We start from the raw sequence: 16,894 nt of genomic DNA, 5'->3' as shown, positions 1-16,894 counted from the left end.
ATATGCTTGACTATGAAAGGTGAGATGATTTTTTCCTATTGAAAGCGTGATCTGACATAACAGCTCATTTTCAGCAGTTATTGTATCTATGGTTCATAACATTTCTTACAGATATCTGCTGGTTGTAAATCAGATAAAGATATAATAGCACAGTACAGGTACATAATGAGAGTGACTGCGTGTGTGAATTAGTCATACCGTCTATCTATTAATTGTGAAGCTGTGGGTTGTAAATAGTTACTTCAAAATTAGAAAAAAATATATGCTATAATAACTTTTGAGTTTCTAAGCTACTTTATTGATAAATCACAGGACAGCGCTGACAACTAGTTTCTGCTCCTCTCTGTGCATGCAATCTTCACATTTTGTGCAGCTACTGTTTGTATGAGTGTTCATGCCATAATGCAGCTGCGCGAGCACAGTAGCTCGATATAATAATGCACATCCGATCATCTAATCACTTGAATGTCCAAACTGGCAAACCGTAAAACACATACAACTGACAAAGTTTAGTGAAGATTAGGGGTGTAACGATACGCTCAGGTCACGATACGATACGTATCTCGATACGGAGTTCACGATATGATACGTATCACGATATTTTGAACAAAATGAAACTGAAATTCAAACAAGATTTATTAAAAAAAACATTAACAAATTTCAATAATTGTACTTGTTGTACACACAAGATCACATTTCAATAAAATAAATAAATATAAAATTTTAATAAAAACCTTCTGTATTCAAATTAACAGTTGAATAGGGCTGTCTGTCACTAAAAATTTTTTTTTAAATTTAACATGAACTTAGAATTATGAATAGGGGCCGTTCACATATCGCGTCTAAAAACGCGTGGAAGGCACCGCTTCTCCTTCTTTCCAAAGCGCTTGCGCTCCCGTGGCGTCGGTCGTTGCTATGCAACCTTGAACTGGGCTCTCCAAGAGGATCAGAGGAACAATAGGATGTTTCTGCAAAGGATAAATGATTTCTAGCCCTTGCATTAGTTTTACTACGAGATATATTGATGGAGATAAGATATAAAAACCACCATGTACAGCTATGATCAGCTGTTCGGCTGAGCTTTTGATGTTTTGTTATGGAAAGGCCATAGCTGATCGGTTGATTCTTGTCACACGACCTGCGGTGCGCTTGCGGCATTCTGAGAAGTTGAGTATTGCATGCGCGTCGCGACCGCGTTGATCCCATTATGAGCGCGCCTGCCGCTTGGCTACATTTGAAAATAATAACTGACTTGCACGCGGAAAAGACGCAATATGTGAACGGCGCCATAGAACTTAAAGCAAAGCATCGCAAGCATCTTTTGCTTTTCTGTGAGCACAGCTGTTGCTGTGCACTGCAGTGAAAGAAAGCCACGACTTTTCTCACGCGACCATGCAAGAGACTGACATGAGAAACGTTTAAACCTGCTTGCAAGATTCAATGTGTGCCCGAAACACTTACTGAACTAGAGAGCTGATTGAGACACACCATCTACGATAAATCGTTATACCCCTAATACTTATAGTAATTTAAAAATGTGGTAGCATTGGATCTGGACAGGAAGGATAACTCTGGGAGTTGGAAGGGGTGTGTCGCGATTCTGCCTTCTCAAATCGCGATACAGGTTCGTGGACCTGCGTATCGCGATTTCGATTTCATATCGCGTATCGTTACAGCCCTAGTGAAGATGCAAGGCTCGCCGCTCCATCTCTGTGTGTTGACTCAGCATTCACCTCCAGATTCGGACGGGGCGGAGTCACGTGGCTTCACACACGGTAGTATGTTTTGTAAGGGAGAAGTATTAAAGATGCCCTAGATTCAAAAATGTAATTTACCTCGGCATAGTTGAATAACAAGAGTTTACTACATGTAAATGACATACAGTGAGTCTCAAACTCCATTGTTTCCTCCTCCTTATATAAATCTAATTTGTTTAAACAACCTCAGAGGAACAGGCGAATTTCAACATAACACCGACTGTTACATAACAGTCGGGGTGTACGCCCCAAATATTTGCATATGCCAGCCCATGTTCAAGGCATTACACAAGGGCAGGCAGTATTAATGTCTGGATCTGTGCACAGCTGAATCATCAGACTAGTTAAGCAAGCAAGGACAACAGCGAAAAATGGCAGATGGAGCAATAATAACTGACATGATCCATGATATCATGATATTTTTTGTGATATTTGTAAATTGTCATTCTAAATGTTTTGCTAGCATGTTGCTATTGTACTGTTAAATGTGGTTACCATCGTTTCTTACTGTATTCACGGAGACAAGAGCCGTCGCTATTTTCATTTTTAAACACTTGCGGTCTGTATAATTCATAAACACAATCTCTCCAACAGTGTGTAATGTTAGCTTTAGCCACGGAGCACTATCAAACTCATTCAGAATCAAATGTAAACATCCAAATAAATACTATACTTGCACGATTAGACATGCTGCATGATGAACACTTTGTAAAGATCCATTTTGAGGGTTATATTAGCGGTGTGAACTTTGTTTATGGTGTTTAAGGTAGGGCTGCACGATATATCGCATGAGATTATCGCGCATTTCGTCAGTAAAGCCAGTTCCCTGATTACCGCTAAATCGCCATCACCTGCTTTCAAATAGAGCTGCATTTAATAGACAGAACTGTAGATCACTGACAGCCCTAGTTTAAGGCAAGCGCGAGCTCTTGGGGCGTGGAGCACGAGATTTAAAGGGGCCGCGTACCCTGAATCGGCGCATTTATAATGATAGGCAGTTAAAGAAATTAATAAAAAAAAAAAAAAACTATGGGGTATTTTGAGCTGAAACTTCACAGACACATTCAGGGGACACTTAATTTATATTACATCTTTTAAAAACATGTTTTTCTGCACCTTTAAGAGGATTTAAAAACCGAAATAACTGACATGGGAAAATTATGTCTGTTAGAGGTTCTGAATTTCGGTTTCGATTACTTTTTGATTAATCGTCCAGCCCTATGCGAGAGTTTTACACTTTCTTTGTACATTGAATACGGAAGACGGTCTGGAGCTGAGTCATTCCATGTCAAATCAACCAAATTTCGGAAACTTCCCTGGATGAAATGTTTGATTTTGTTAATATTTTTTCTGTAGAAAGACAAACATAAACAGTGGTGAAAGCCACTATTGTCACTGTCACAGATGTATATTTAATGAGTAATTCACTATTTTGTAGAGGTAGGTCAATTTTCACCTGAGATTTGGAGCCAAATTAGAGAGGTGTAAAAATGTCTTTAGAAAGATGGCAGCATCCTTATTTTATTTTTACAAAGAGATTGGTAGGTCTTTTAGTAAAATCTGTTTAATTTAGAAATCTGTGTTTCATTAGACACCAACAGTGACTGTTCAAAAATGGCAAAAAGCACTTGTGTTTTTTGCCTTAATTTTGCAAGTCTGTAAGCCTTTAGATTGTTGTTCTTATGAAACTTTTCTTTTGGAATCTTCATTTTTAAGGCCTTAGATAGGGATGTCAGTGAGGTAATGTGTAGTTACAATACTGCGTATTTGAACTCTTGGTGGATTCAGAAGCTGTTAAAATGAGCAAAATCCCATCTTCCAAATATCCCCAAAACCTATTCAAATATAGACTCTTATAAACACACTTTTGAGAGCAAGTTATTGTGCCTTAACCATTTTCAGTGGATTTGTGGTACTTCGAGAGTTATGTTTTATGCAATTCTTTTGATAGAGAAAAACAAGATATATTTCTAGTTTAAACACTATTTATTCTTTAGACATTCCTTTTTAAATGCAACAAGTAATCAGCTGTGTGCAAAGTGAACCAGATTTGGTTTTTGATCACTGAATATGGGTAATATTCAACAATTTGAACATGGAGCTGCGTTGAGATCCCCATAACTATGGGACTAAACTATATAGGGCCTTGAAAATTGGGATTTCAAAAGGAAAGTTTATTAAGAATGAGAATCTAGAAGGATGTTAAGATATCAAATACTTTTAGAGTTACAGGCATGACAACTTTGGAAAAGGAATATTTATGGTATGTTCTATGCAACTGAGTTGATAGGAAAAACACGAGATGCATTTCTAGTTTCAACATTATATGTTCTTCAGATATTCCTCTTTTAAAAGAAAAAAGTATCAGCTGTATGCAAAGTGACCCACATTTGTTTTTTGACCAGTGAAAATGTGTGCAATTGACTAATTTATATCTCCATATCTCTGGGACTGAATCATTGAGGGCCTTTAAAATGAAGATGCCAAAAGAAAAGCTCGCTAAAAATCAGAATCTAAAAGGATATTAAGATATCTTTAATACTTCTTGAGTTACAGGCATGCAAACTTGAGGCAGAAAAAGTGCTTTTTGCCATTTTTGAACGGTCACCATTGTAATATAATGCCACAAATATTTGCTAAAGTCAACAGATTTTACTAATAGACCTACCAATCTCTTTGTAAAAATAAAATAATGATGCTGCCATCTTTCTAATGTCATTTTACACGCCTCTAATTTGGCTCCAAAAATGGTCATTTTGACCCGCCTCTACAAAATAGTGGATTACTCTGTAAATATACATCTGTGACACTTAGTATTTTGGCTTTCATCACTATTTATGTTTGTCTTTCTACAGAAAAAATATTAACAAAATAAAAAAATTTGAGCCGGAGACCTGTGGTTGAGTTGAGCTGTGTTTTCCTCGCCTGATGTGGGGAAAAATTGCTAATAGATGGGCATTTATTACAGTCTCATGACTAGTTTCACAGATCTATTCTGAGTCCTACACCAAAGAAAAGTTGACAGAGCCGTTTCTGTGCTGGAAAATTAGATCTTATTCTGTGTCTGAGAAACTTGCTCTGATTGTGAACAAAGCGGACACTTGTCTGTCCATTTTCTTATTCCTGACTAATTTGAATTACATCAGTCTGATGTACTTAATTCAGTCTGATCTGCTCTGCTCTGGTTTTGCCTGAGTCTGATGTTCTCTATTTTAGTGCTTGCACTTCTCACAAAAGCAGAAGCTAATAAATCACGCCACTTTCCCTCAGCACAGACTTCTGGGTGAGATGTTTCCACATAGGGTGAAGCTGAGAGTTTGTTAGCAATATTCTTTCTGACATCCCAAAGCACATCAGCTCCAGAGTGTTTGAAATGCTTTCATTAATAGTTATTTTTTGCCATATGCCAGGAAGGTAGGGCAGGATTTTCCATCTGTTTCTCTTGCTGTCTTCCTCAGCTGCTGTTGTTATCAATTGCAGGTTCTGGCCTAATTAAGATGACCATACTGACACCTTACACTGCTCAGAAAGTGGACCTGATACATTATGCTGCTGACATTTAAGTGCTTCTTAAGGTTTCAGGATCAGTCTGTCCTGGAGGCACATCAGTCCTTACTTATATAATATAAATCATTTATACTTTTTGACATTAGTGTTGTGGGTTGTTGCCAGAGCATTGCTATTCGGTTGCCCTAAATTAAAGGTGAGCGTTTTAGCACTTTTCTATTTGCTTGTTGGCCCAGTAAATCAAAAGAGCCACCCCTAAGTAAATAATATTCTGGCTTGAGTTCTTCAGTGTAAATCTATGAGGTTTATCCACCAGGCAAAATAAAATAAAAAAGTCTGCTCTATCCTAAAATATTAGCATACCTCTGTTCAACAAACTGCCTGATGGATCCTTTTTACAGACTAATGATGCATTTCCACAGTTATTTATGGAAGCTTGTTTCCGCCACTGAATAAAAAAAGAAAAAAGGTAATTGCAACTTCTTTTTTAACTCAAAATTGTGCACTTTATATCTTTATATCACGCAATTCTGAGAGTTATAAAGTCAATATAAACTAGTAATTCTGACTTTTTTCCTCAGAATTGAGTTTATATCTCGCAATTCTGACTTTATAACATACAATAAAGACTTTATATCATGCAATTCTGGCTTTATAACTTGCAATTGTGAGTTTAAAGATACAACTATTTGAAAATCTGGAAACTGAGGATGCAAAAAAATCTAAATATTGAGAAAATTGCCTTTAAATTTGTCCAAATGAAGTCCTTAGCAACACATATCCACTCACAAAAATAATTTTTTGATATGTTTATGGTAGGAAATGTACAAAATATCTTCATGGAACATGATCTTTATTTAATATCCAAATGATTTTTGGCATAAAATAAAACTTGATCATTTTGAGCCATACAATGTATTGTTGGCTATTGCTACAAATATACTCATATGACTTATGACTGGTTTTGTGGTCCAGGGTCACATATGTGAAAAGGGTCCATTTGCGAAATTCAGCTGTACACCGATTACATTACTTGGCCACCACGGCACTGCTACCACTGTCGTATTGCTTTTTTGTAGAAATAAAAAACATTTATTTCACGCAAATTCGAAAGCGAAAAGCGAGCACACATTCAAAAGTGATTTCAATACCCTACATATTGATTATAGGCATACTATACTATATACTGATGATGCTATTGAGAGTTTGATTGTACCTTATGGAATGTTTTTATGGATTCATCTGCTGATGTTGATGAGCTTAATGATGTGGTTAGTTCCTGGGTAACTTATTGTGTTGACTCTGTCATTCCTGAAAAGGTTGTGAAGATATATCCAAATAGTAAGCCATGGGTGAGCACCTATCTTAAGGGTCTGTTAATTAAGAAAAGAACAGCTTTTCAACAAGGGGATTTGCTTGAAGTTAAAAATGTTAATTAATTAGACAAGAAATTAGGAGGGCAAAAATACGATATAAGGAAAAAGTGGATATTAAATTAAGAACAAATTGTATGGGCTCAGTATGGGATAGTCTTAAATTGATGACGGGCTTAAATAATGGATGTAGAAAACAAGTGAAAGTAACCATTCATGAGCTAGATAGTACCCTTGCAGAGGATTTTAATGCATTTTATGCTAGATTTGAAGAGCAGAATGGTGGCATAAGGCATGAGTTCTGTAACTCCTCTCAAGAGGGAAGTTTGTTTCTTTTAATGTAGAAAATGTAGTCAATCTTTTTAAACAATGTAAAATTAAAGTGAGTCCTGGTCCGGATGGAATAAGTGGAAGGGTCCTGAAACAGTGTGCAGAAGAATTGGGTCCAATCTTTACTTATATTTTTAATTGGTCTTTTGAGGTTCAGTATGTACCAAAACTTTGGAAACAGTCGATCATTATTCCAGTAGCAAAAAATAATTGTCCTAAAGGCTTGACAGATTATAGACCTGTCTCATTGACCTCACTTGTAATAAAGGTATTTGAGAAATTAGTGAAAGAGGTATTATTGGAAAAAATTAAGCCATTTCTCAACCCGATTCAATTTGCCTACAGGGTGGGGAGAGGTGTGCAGGATGCAACACTGACCTTACTGGACCTGTTAAACATCTGGAGGGTAGTAGTAACCATGCAAGGTTATTATTTGTAGATTTTTAGATTATTTGTAGATTATTTGTCTGCATTCAACACGATTCAACCAAGCTTGTTGGTTCACAAGCTTAGGTCGAGTTTTGGTGTGGATGCAAGAATGGCCGCTTGGTTACTAGATTTCCTTACAAATAGGTCTCAGAGGGTAAGAATTAATGGCGTTCTGCCAGGCCCTATAATTACATCTATTGGCTCCCCACAGGGGTGTGTCTCTCTCCTCTATATCCTATACACAAATGAGTGTCGTGGTCAGCTTGAGAATTGGTACATTCTTATGGTTGCTGATGACACAGTTATTGCAAGTTTGTTGGTTGGTGAGGAAGGGAGGGAACACGGGCCTATTGTCGAGTATTTTGCAAATTGGTGTCGAGAGACTGGTCTACTTCTGAATGCCGAGAAAACCAAGAACATGTGCATTGACCTGCGGCAAAATCAGACAGCAGCTCCATGTACTATCATCAATAATCATTTGATTGAATTGGACGAAAGTTATAAGTACCTAGGTACTATTATCGCTAATAAACTAAATTTTGCAGAGAATACTGATAGATTGTGTATGACGAGCCAACAAAGACTTTATTGTTTGCGGAAACTAGCTGCCCTAAACTGCAGTAAAGTATAAATTGCCTGGGTTGCCAGATTTGTTTGATATTCAGGTGATAAAGAAAGCACATCATATCTGAACCATCTCACCCTCTTTATGATTAATTTCAGACCCTCCCCTCAGGATCTTTGTATAGGGTCCCTCTAGCTGAGACAAACGGATTTAAATTTTCATTTGTTCCATATGCTATCACCTTGCTTAATTTTTTTATTTTTTTTTTATTGTGCTATTAATCTATTAATGTTGTGTATTTGTCTGTCTTGTACGTGGTGTTATCATGCTGCAGAACAAATTGCCTCTAAGGGGGACAATAAAGTTTTTACAATACAATACAATACAGTACAATACAATATACACCTCCCACCGAAAAGACTGGTGTTGTCACAATTTTATATATCGGAAAACTTTAAATTTTCTCATAGTGACATCCCTAGTGCCAAACATAGAAGCCTCCCATGGTTGCCCTCACAGATGGCAGAGAAACACAACAGTATGATCACCGCAGGTCTGATTCCAGTGGCAGGTCTTCATGGAATTGGGTATTAAAGGTGTCCGATGGTGCTGAATCATGTAGCTTCTTTTTTTTTTTTTCACTTTTTCTTCTATATATCAACTCTCTTGGAAAAGAGAGAAAAACCACAGAGCGTGCAGTCACGTTAAATTAAAGTGCTAATTATAGAACGCGCAGCTCCGTATCTGCGGCTGCAGTCCGGCTCCAGGCTAATGGATGTGTAAATGAAAAGCGTAACATCTCACTAGCAGCCCAGCTCGGCCGTAATGGAATGATTCAGGGTGGATATCAGTACCACAACATCAGGTGATCACTGTTTTTCTTCCTCATAAAATGTCAGAGGGATACGAGCCGGAAAGGGCTGTCCGGCCATACACACATTGTGCTTTCACCCCTGGGTGATATCAGGCTTCCTTTCTTTCTTTCATTCTAAAAGTGTCAGAAGAATGAAAGTATATTGAATTCTCACAGATTAGAGATGGCTTAAAGTCTGATTTTCTTTTTTATATATATATATATGGTGAATTTAATAGTGATGTTGGCTAAGTCGTGTATCACTATTATTTGGCCCTATTCTGTTTTGTCCATTTAATTTTTTTCTGGATTGCATTTTAATGGTTAAACTATATTTCAGTTGAATTCTTATAACTTGTGGCCAGAATTATTAGCCCCCTTCATAAATATGATCAAAGATGACTATAAAAATAAATCTGCATTGTTTATCCTTTTGATCTTTAATTTATAAAATTAGCAAAAATCTAACCTTTCATTGAAGGAAAATAATTGAAAGTGGGGGGAAAATAACATTATGAAATAAATGTTTTTCTCCAAAATACGTTGCCCACAATTATTAGCACCCTTTTATTCAATACTTTTTGCAACCTCCTTTTGCCAAGATAACATCTCATTCTTATGAGTTTGGAGAACAACATCTCTCCAGATCCTTCAGATTCCCAGCTCCATGTTGGTGGTGCTTCTTTTCAGTTCACTCCACTCATTCTCTTTAGGGTTCAGGTCAGGGGACTGGGATGGTCATGGCAGAAGCTTCATTTTGTGCTCAGTGACACATTTTTGTGCTGGTTTTGATGTTTGTTTTGGATCATTGTCCCAACGGATGATCTAACCACAGCCCATTATAAGATTTCTAGCAGAAGCGTCAGGTTTTGATTTTTTTTTTTTATCTGTTGGTATTTGATAGAATCCATGATACGATATATCTGAACAAGATGTCCAGGACCTCCAGCAGAAAAATAGGCCCACAACATTAAAGATCCAGCAGTATATTTAACCGTGGGCATGGGGCACTTTTTATCCATGTGTGCACCAAATCCATCTGGTGCGTTTACTGCCAAAAAGCTCTTATTTTAGTTTCATCTGACCGTAGAAGCCGGTCCTGTTTGAAGTTCCAGTCTTGTCTGACAACTGAATATGCTGGAGATTGTTTCTGGATGAGAGCAGAGGATTTTTCTTGAAACCCTCCTGAACAACTTGTGGTGATGTAGGTGCTGTTTGATAATTATTTTTAGGCTTTCTGAGATTCAAGACTCAACTAATCTCTGCAATTCTCCAGCTGTGATCCTTAGAGAGTCTTTGGCCACTCAAACTTTCCTCCTCACCGTGCATTAGGATTTAGACACACGTCCTCTTCCAGGCAGATTTGTAATGTGTTTAGTTGATTGGAACTTCTTAATTATTGCCCTGATAGTGGCAAATGGGGATTTTCAATGTTTTAGGTATTTTCTTACAGCCACTTTCTATTTTGTGAAGCTCAACAATCTTTTTCTGCACATCAGAACTATATTCTTTGTTTTTTCTCATTGTGATGAATGATTAAGGGAATTTGGCCTTTGTGTTTCCTCATGTTTATACTCCTGTGTAACAGGAAGTCCTGGCTGGACAATTTCATGTTCGTGATCACCCCGGTGAGCTAAAAAAAAATTAAATATGAATGCGAATATACTTCAGAGATATTTTACTCATAAAAAATTCTAGGGGTGCTAATAATTGTGGGCAACATGTTTTGGAGAAAAAACATTTATTTCTTAATGTTATATTCCCCCACTTTCAATTCTTTTCCTTCAATGAAAGGCTAGATTTTTGCTAATTTTACGAATTAAAGATCAAAAGGAAAAACAATGCAGATTTATTTTTGGAGTCATCTTTGATCATATTTATGAAGGGGGCTAATAATTCTAGCCACAACTGTAGAATTTTTCTGGATTTATGATTTTATACAGATTTATTATCAAAAATGGTGGTAATTAAATCGAAGGCATAAAACGGTAACAATTTAAATAATCTTTTAAAATGTAATCAGATGAAAATGACCAATTCCTTTAATTTTTTGGCAAACAAAGTGCTGCAAAACAGGCTTACTGTTAAATTTAAAACATGGAGGAAAAAATATGTAAAAAAAATAAAGTTTTAATAATTAAATTCAATAGATTTGTCACAATTTCTTCAAGTTAAACCAAACTTATTGTGACGCGTTGTCATAAAGAGCTGTGTGTTTCTGTGTGTATATGACATGATGATAGACAAACAAAAGAGGTGTGATTTTACTTTTCTTAGAGCTCAGACTTACAATTTTGGCCACGTATATATTGAAATGGGCAAAAATTCAGAGCAATCTCGAGAAAACTGAATATTGTGTACTCTTTTGCCCATAAGTAACTACCTGATCATCTTGATTAAAAAAAAAAACAACAAAAAAAAACGCTTTAGCAATGCCTTGGCAACCATGCATTATGGGGATGAGTTTTGCAAATGGCATTCACATTCTATAAAGTCTGTTTTTTTTTATAAAGCTGTTTACATTGGCAATCTTGATGATTTTGCTCCATAGCAGCAGCATCACCACCACACATAAAAGCATCTTGAAAAATACATTTTGCCTTGTGCCTAGTTGCCTCATTGTTTTTCTCCCCAGATGTGCGATGTTATGCAAGACAAGATAACACATGACAAATTCCCATAAACAGCCTGAATATGATTGAGCAATGATCAAGCACAAGATGCTCGAATACTGCTTGTTGGTACGCACATACTTGTACTCAATTTCCATATCAGTATTTATACGCAATGTCTATCTCCTGAGAAAAGGATTGAGATGAGTCCTTCTTGTGACTTCACTTGAAGCTGCCTGTAGGCTATGAGAATTGGCTGTCAGCTTTCAGAGCTTCTCCGTCCTGAATAAAATTAGACTACAGCTCCATTTTCCTCAGTGTTTGAGCCCTGAAAGATGAGCTGGAACAGGGATAAACACCTGGTTTCCTTTAGAGAACCGAGGTTATGTTAGGCAACTGGACTAGTTGCAAACCAGTTTGCATAATATCAAAGGGGTATGGTATGTCAGATTATTTAGGATTGGTGTATTTCAAATCATAATATGTTGAAAATAGCATGCCGAAGGTTTTCCGGACGGTATGCTATTTCTGGTGGATTTTTGAAGTTAGAGGCTGTGTCTAAAATCGCCCCCTATACCCTTAAATAGGACACGATTTGGGGGGACAGCCATTTGTAGTGGTTTCTGAAACCACAGTGGACAATATCGAGTGCACTCATTCAATCTAGGGCTGGGCGATATGGCTGAAAACTGTATCACAATATCAGTGTTTCATATTGGTCAATATTGATAATTATTGATATTTTTATGACCCATTTAAAATAAGGACCAGGAGAAAAATATATTACATTTAAACATTTTTATTTTAAACTTGACCTTCCTCTGATCATAATCCCCTCAGTTAAGACAGAAATGTCAACAACCATGGAAAACTCAAATTAAAATGTAAACATAAGTCTAAAGTAGGGTGACCACCCGTCCCGCAAGACTTTAGTGTCCCACATTTCATTTATGTCAATTACAATACCACAATACCAAATTACAATACCACAGTAAGAAGAAATATAATAAAAACTGTGACCATTTAAATATATTTGTGCAGCCGTCATATTCTAGCTGTGAAACCAGCGCAATCATAGAGAGAGGTTGTCCTGCTGATGACAACTGAATGGACAGCGCAAAGAGCGGGCCTCAACAAAGTCGGTAAACACAACTACACCAGCGAGGATTTCATCTTCCATACTGGATAAGAACCTCAAAAGCTGCTCAAAGCCGCCCAAATCGATGATTTAAAGCATGTAATCATCCATCCTGATGTTAAATATTTCCAACGAACGGCGGCGATCAAGCGCCACACACGGAAATGGTCGAGCACCTACAGAAAAACGAGATATTCTCCATTTGTTTTAACCAATACAAAATTGCGAAATTCAGACATGACGTTCTATGGCGTTATTATATTGAAAAATGTCGAGCGCGCATCAAATGCATCAAATCAGTATTTACATAGCGTAATGGTTGTAAATTGATCTGTCTCATGTGTTCCCACATTGTCCCGCAAAATCACATCTACTGTCCTGCAACAGATCAATAGTCAGGTGGTCACCCTAGTCTAAAGTCACAATGAACACTTTTCCTCTTTTATTTACAGTTTCCTCGCTCGCCACGGCACTCATTTTCTGCTTATCAGTCGGCGGTTACTGAAGAGGAATCCAGCAGACCAGCACGAGACAACGATATGGCGCAACCAAAATTGATACTGTTACATGATTGGCTGTAAAGGCAGGAACACACCAAGCCGACGGTCGGCCGCCGGGCAGTTTTTCTTCGTCGGCCGACTAAGTTTTCTCAGTGTGTTCCGCACCGTCGGCTGAAGTTGGTCCTCATCGGCCTTTTTTCGGCCGATTCAAAATGTTGAATCGGCGTTGGAGCTCGTCGGTCCGTCGGGCCATCTGATCATTCTGATTGACTGCTCAGCTACTGCCGCCTGCTGTTTCGGAAAGGCATGTCATATCACGCAGGCGCAGAACTGACGTGGTGCTTGGCCGTCGGCTGTTTAGCGTCGGTTTGGTGTGGCAGGGCAACTTTGGACACTGACGCTGCCGACGTGAGCCAACCCCACAGTTTGTTTTCATCGCCACTAATTCGTCGGCGTCGGCTTGGTGTGTTCTGGCCTTTAGCGTGTCACTCCCTACATTGCTAGGTTACCAGAGAGCGAGTGCCTTTGTTAATGCAACCAAACTTGCCTCGCAACTTCTGTTTTCTTCTGACGAAGAATAAAAAATATCGAATGTTTTATCGAACACATTTTTTATTGATATAGATCACGTGTCTATCTCGATACATATCGTTATCGTTTTATTGCCCAGCCCTAATTTAATCCCATATTGCACCGCAACAATGAGTGTACAACTGATGTATACTCAACGGCTAGAGAATACCCATAATGCACTGTGAGGCTCAGCCGAATAAATTCCCGTGTCTCGCCAGAAGATGCCGCCCAAACTGCTTGTCCAATATGGGTACAGCGTAATATCTTACAAAATTCCTTTTAAATTGATTATTATATTGTTCAATTAAGGTTTATACATTTTAGTTTTCACTCGCTCATTTTCATGCACTCTTTCAAGTGGACTATATTCGTGTAGTAATGCGGACACAGCTTTGCAACATCAGTTACACTTTTTTCATAAGTTGAATATGGAAGGCGGTCTGGCGGAAGCTAGATATTTTACTTTATCACATTTTAAATACAAATGTTGCATTCCACCATGCTGCTTTTCCATTGTTTTCTTTGTAAACGCGCTAGACGTTTTTCTCCCAATCAGAGCCATTTAGACATTCAGACATTTTTTTTAAAAGTTATTTTAACTTAAGACCTGCGCTTTTAGAATGATTTTTCCTGTGTGAGACACCGTAAAAGAGTGCAGCTGTCAAACACGTCCGTCTAGCAGGTTTACCTAGAAAAACAATGGAAAAGTAGTGCAGTGGAATGGAAAAACACATTCTGTGTTCACTGACAGCCAACAACAGAACATTTAGATCACGTAGCTGAGACACTCTTGTTTACACTAGATGCTCTATCAAGGAGATAAACATGGCGGACTGTGTACAGCTCAATCAGGGGAGGATCTAAGCTAACAGGGCCTGTTACATTATCACAATGTATAGAAAACATGAACGACTCATTTTGAGTCACTGTTAATGATTTATGGGCAATATAAAAAAAGGAGTGGGTGGATTTTTACCACTATAGGATGGTTGTGTAACACACTGCTGATGCATATTTATGTTCAATCATGCATAATAGGTCCTGTTTTCATCCTATCTCAGTTCTTGATATACATTCCTGTCTTATTATGCATGTAATTCCAATGTGGTTTCAAGATGCAATTTTATGATGTGGAAGTATGTCCCAATACCGTTGTACTGTCTTGCTATGAACTCACATTCCCTGCAAAGTACATACCTTTATTGCAGAAGTATGCAAAGCATGCAGGCAGTCTTTCATTGTAGAAAAATGCCTCACCTTGCTTCATGTAAGACTGTTAGGACGTCCACAAAGAAACACAGGAAAGAATGGCCTGTGGTATCTGAACAAAACAAAAAGCATTCCTGATTCCTCTGACATTCAATGCACTATTTCAGGTGGAGGACGATTTCATTGTGACTTTTGCTTATTTTGTGTTGCTGTGCATAGTAGATAATTGTCTATGGAAGACGTTGTCATCCATCTCATGGGGCGTTTGCTGCTTTGTTTTTGGTAAACAGCTTTGGAGCTGTGGCCTCTTTTGATAATGCATCTATTTTTAGGACCATTAAGCCTTTTACATCGTGACAGTATTTTCATAACAATATAAGTGCATTTTCCTCCAAATTCTCATTAGCATAATGTGCCCAGATGATTAACTTTAAGGCATATTTTTAACTTTTAGTTATACTATTTGTGCCCTTTGATATACATACGAATAGATATCCTTAATGTTTTTATATATTTATAATATGTGTAATGGGCTGTAACATCACTCTTAGACTAAAAAAATATATATAATTGGTAGAAGCCAGACTGTGTCTCGTCTCAACGGATCACTTTGATAACTCGATTTTTATATCAGGAATGTTATTTTGTCAGGCTGAAATCCAGGTGGGCCTTTTGGGATTGTGTGTTGCCCGAAGGAAGACATTGGGTGTGTGCACCAAATCAGGGTGAAACGGATAGAAATTAGTGTTAAATTTCTTGCTAACATTGACAGGGAATACAGGATGCAAATGCGCCTCAAGCCCACTGTAGGAGGTCCCACAGTGGGACCTGTTAGCGCTTGCTAGACAAAGAAAGCTATCCTTGCACGGTCATCTGCCGAGATTTCTGAGGCATCCAGCCTGAGCAGATCTAGATTTAAAGTCAATTTAAACCAATTGACGGTGAATATCTCAAATAGAATTATACTGTTTGTGCTCTCCATGTTCTATTTAAAGCCCAATGTGTGGCTTCTGAGCTAAAACCTTTGCCTATCCCTGTCTAGGGTATTTTACTAATGTTGAATTCAGTGCAGAACGTTCTGATAGATCAAGCATTAGTTAATTAAACACAGCTGTCTGTTTTATTTCCACTGAAATAATTTAGGAGCTTGACTTTACTGTAAAAGAGCAGATAAGATGTGTGAACCAGGTGTTTCTAGGTCAAAGGACTTTAATAATGAGTAAACAACTGGTTTATTTTTCCCTCCCTGCCAATACAATGTTGGCAGCACAGCTTTCCTTTTTATTGATGACAGGGGAAGCAGATCTATTGACCATAAAACTGAAAAGTTTTTTTTTTTTTACCAATAATAAAAGAACATTTAGAACTTCTTGGCCTACTTTCAACTTTTTAGTTCGAAAAAGTAAGGGAATGCTTTAAAAAGTCACTTTGGAGCTTCACAGTTAGTGTGTAATGTTGCTGTTTGAGCATAAACAACAACTGTAAAGTTAACTTTAAAGTTACAACGCTCAAAGTTCAATGCAAAGGGAGATATTTTCTTTTAAAGAATTCTCTAAGACTACAACAAATGGCTTGTAGGGACTACAGCAAGCTCAAATTTACATAAACCTCACCCCCAGGAACACACAACAAAAGGGGTGTGGCCATGTTGGGCTGCTTTAGAGAAGAGGAAGAGTTGTTGTAGTAGAGTGTTGTTGCCATGCCGTCATTTTACTCCGGACTGCTTCACAAAAGTCAATTCAACACTGGATTTGCACAAAAGATTAACATGACGACACATGCTAGTGGATGAGTTGAATCAACTCCACAGCAACTATATAAATTTATCCACTAACCATTCAGAAACGTCTAAAAGTTGTAACTTCTTCCTGAGTCTCTCCATCAGTGTCGACTCCGGTTTGAACAATGTAAGGCTGAACACCGTTACTGACAATCCTCATTTTGGCTGCGTGAGATTCTCCAGCTTTGTTGTTGTTGAGCTGTTAAAGCTCCGCCCTCTTCTGGAAAGGGGGCCGGGAGCAGCAGCTCATTTGCATTTTAAAGGGTCA

The 16,894-nt window shown here is 37.8% G+C and overlaps 1 protein-coding gene across 4 annotated transcripts in view; it reads left to right on the top strand.

Moving 5' to 3' along the window:
- Positions 1 to 16,894, top strand: part of extl3 (exostosin-like glycosyltransferase 3) — a 49,170-nt gene that overhangs the window by 2,497 nt on the left and 29,779 nt on the right. The window lies entirely within an intron of this gene.

This window comes from Chanodichthys erythropterus, chromosome 4 (assembly GCF_024489055.1).
Source record: "Chanodichthys erythropterus isolate Z2021 chromosome 4, ASM2448905v1, whole genome shotgun sequence".
NCBI classification, from domain to species: Eukaryota; Metazoa; Chordata; class Actinopteri; order Cypriniformes; family Xenocyprididae; genus Chanodichthys; species Chanodichthys erythropterus.
The sequence above is the reverse complement of the archived record's forward strand: the minus strand, read 5'-3'. Positions and strand labels throughout refer to the sequence as shown.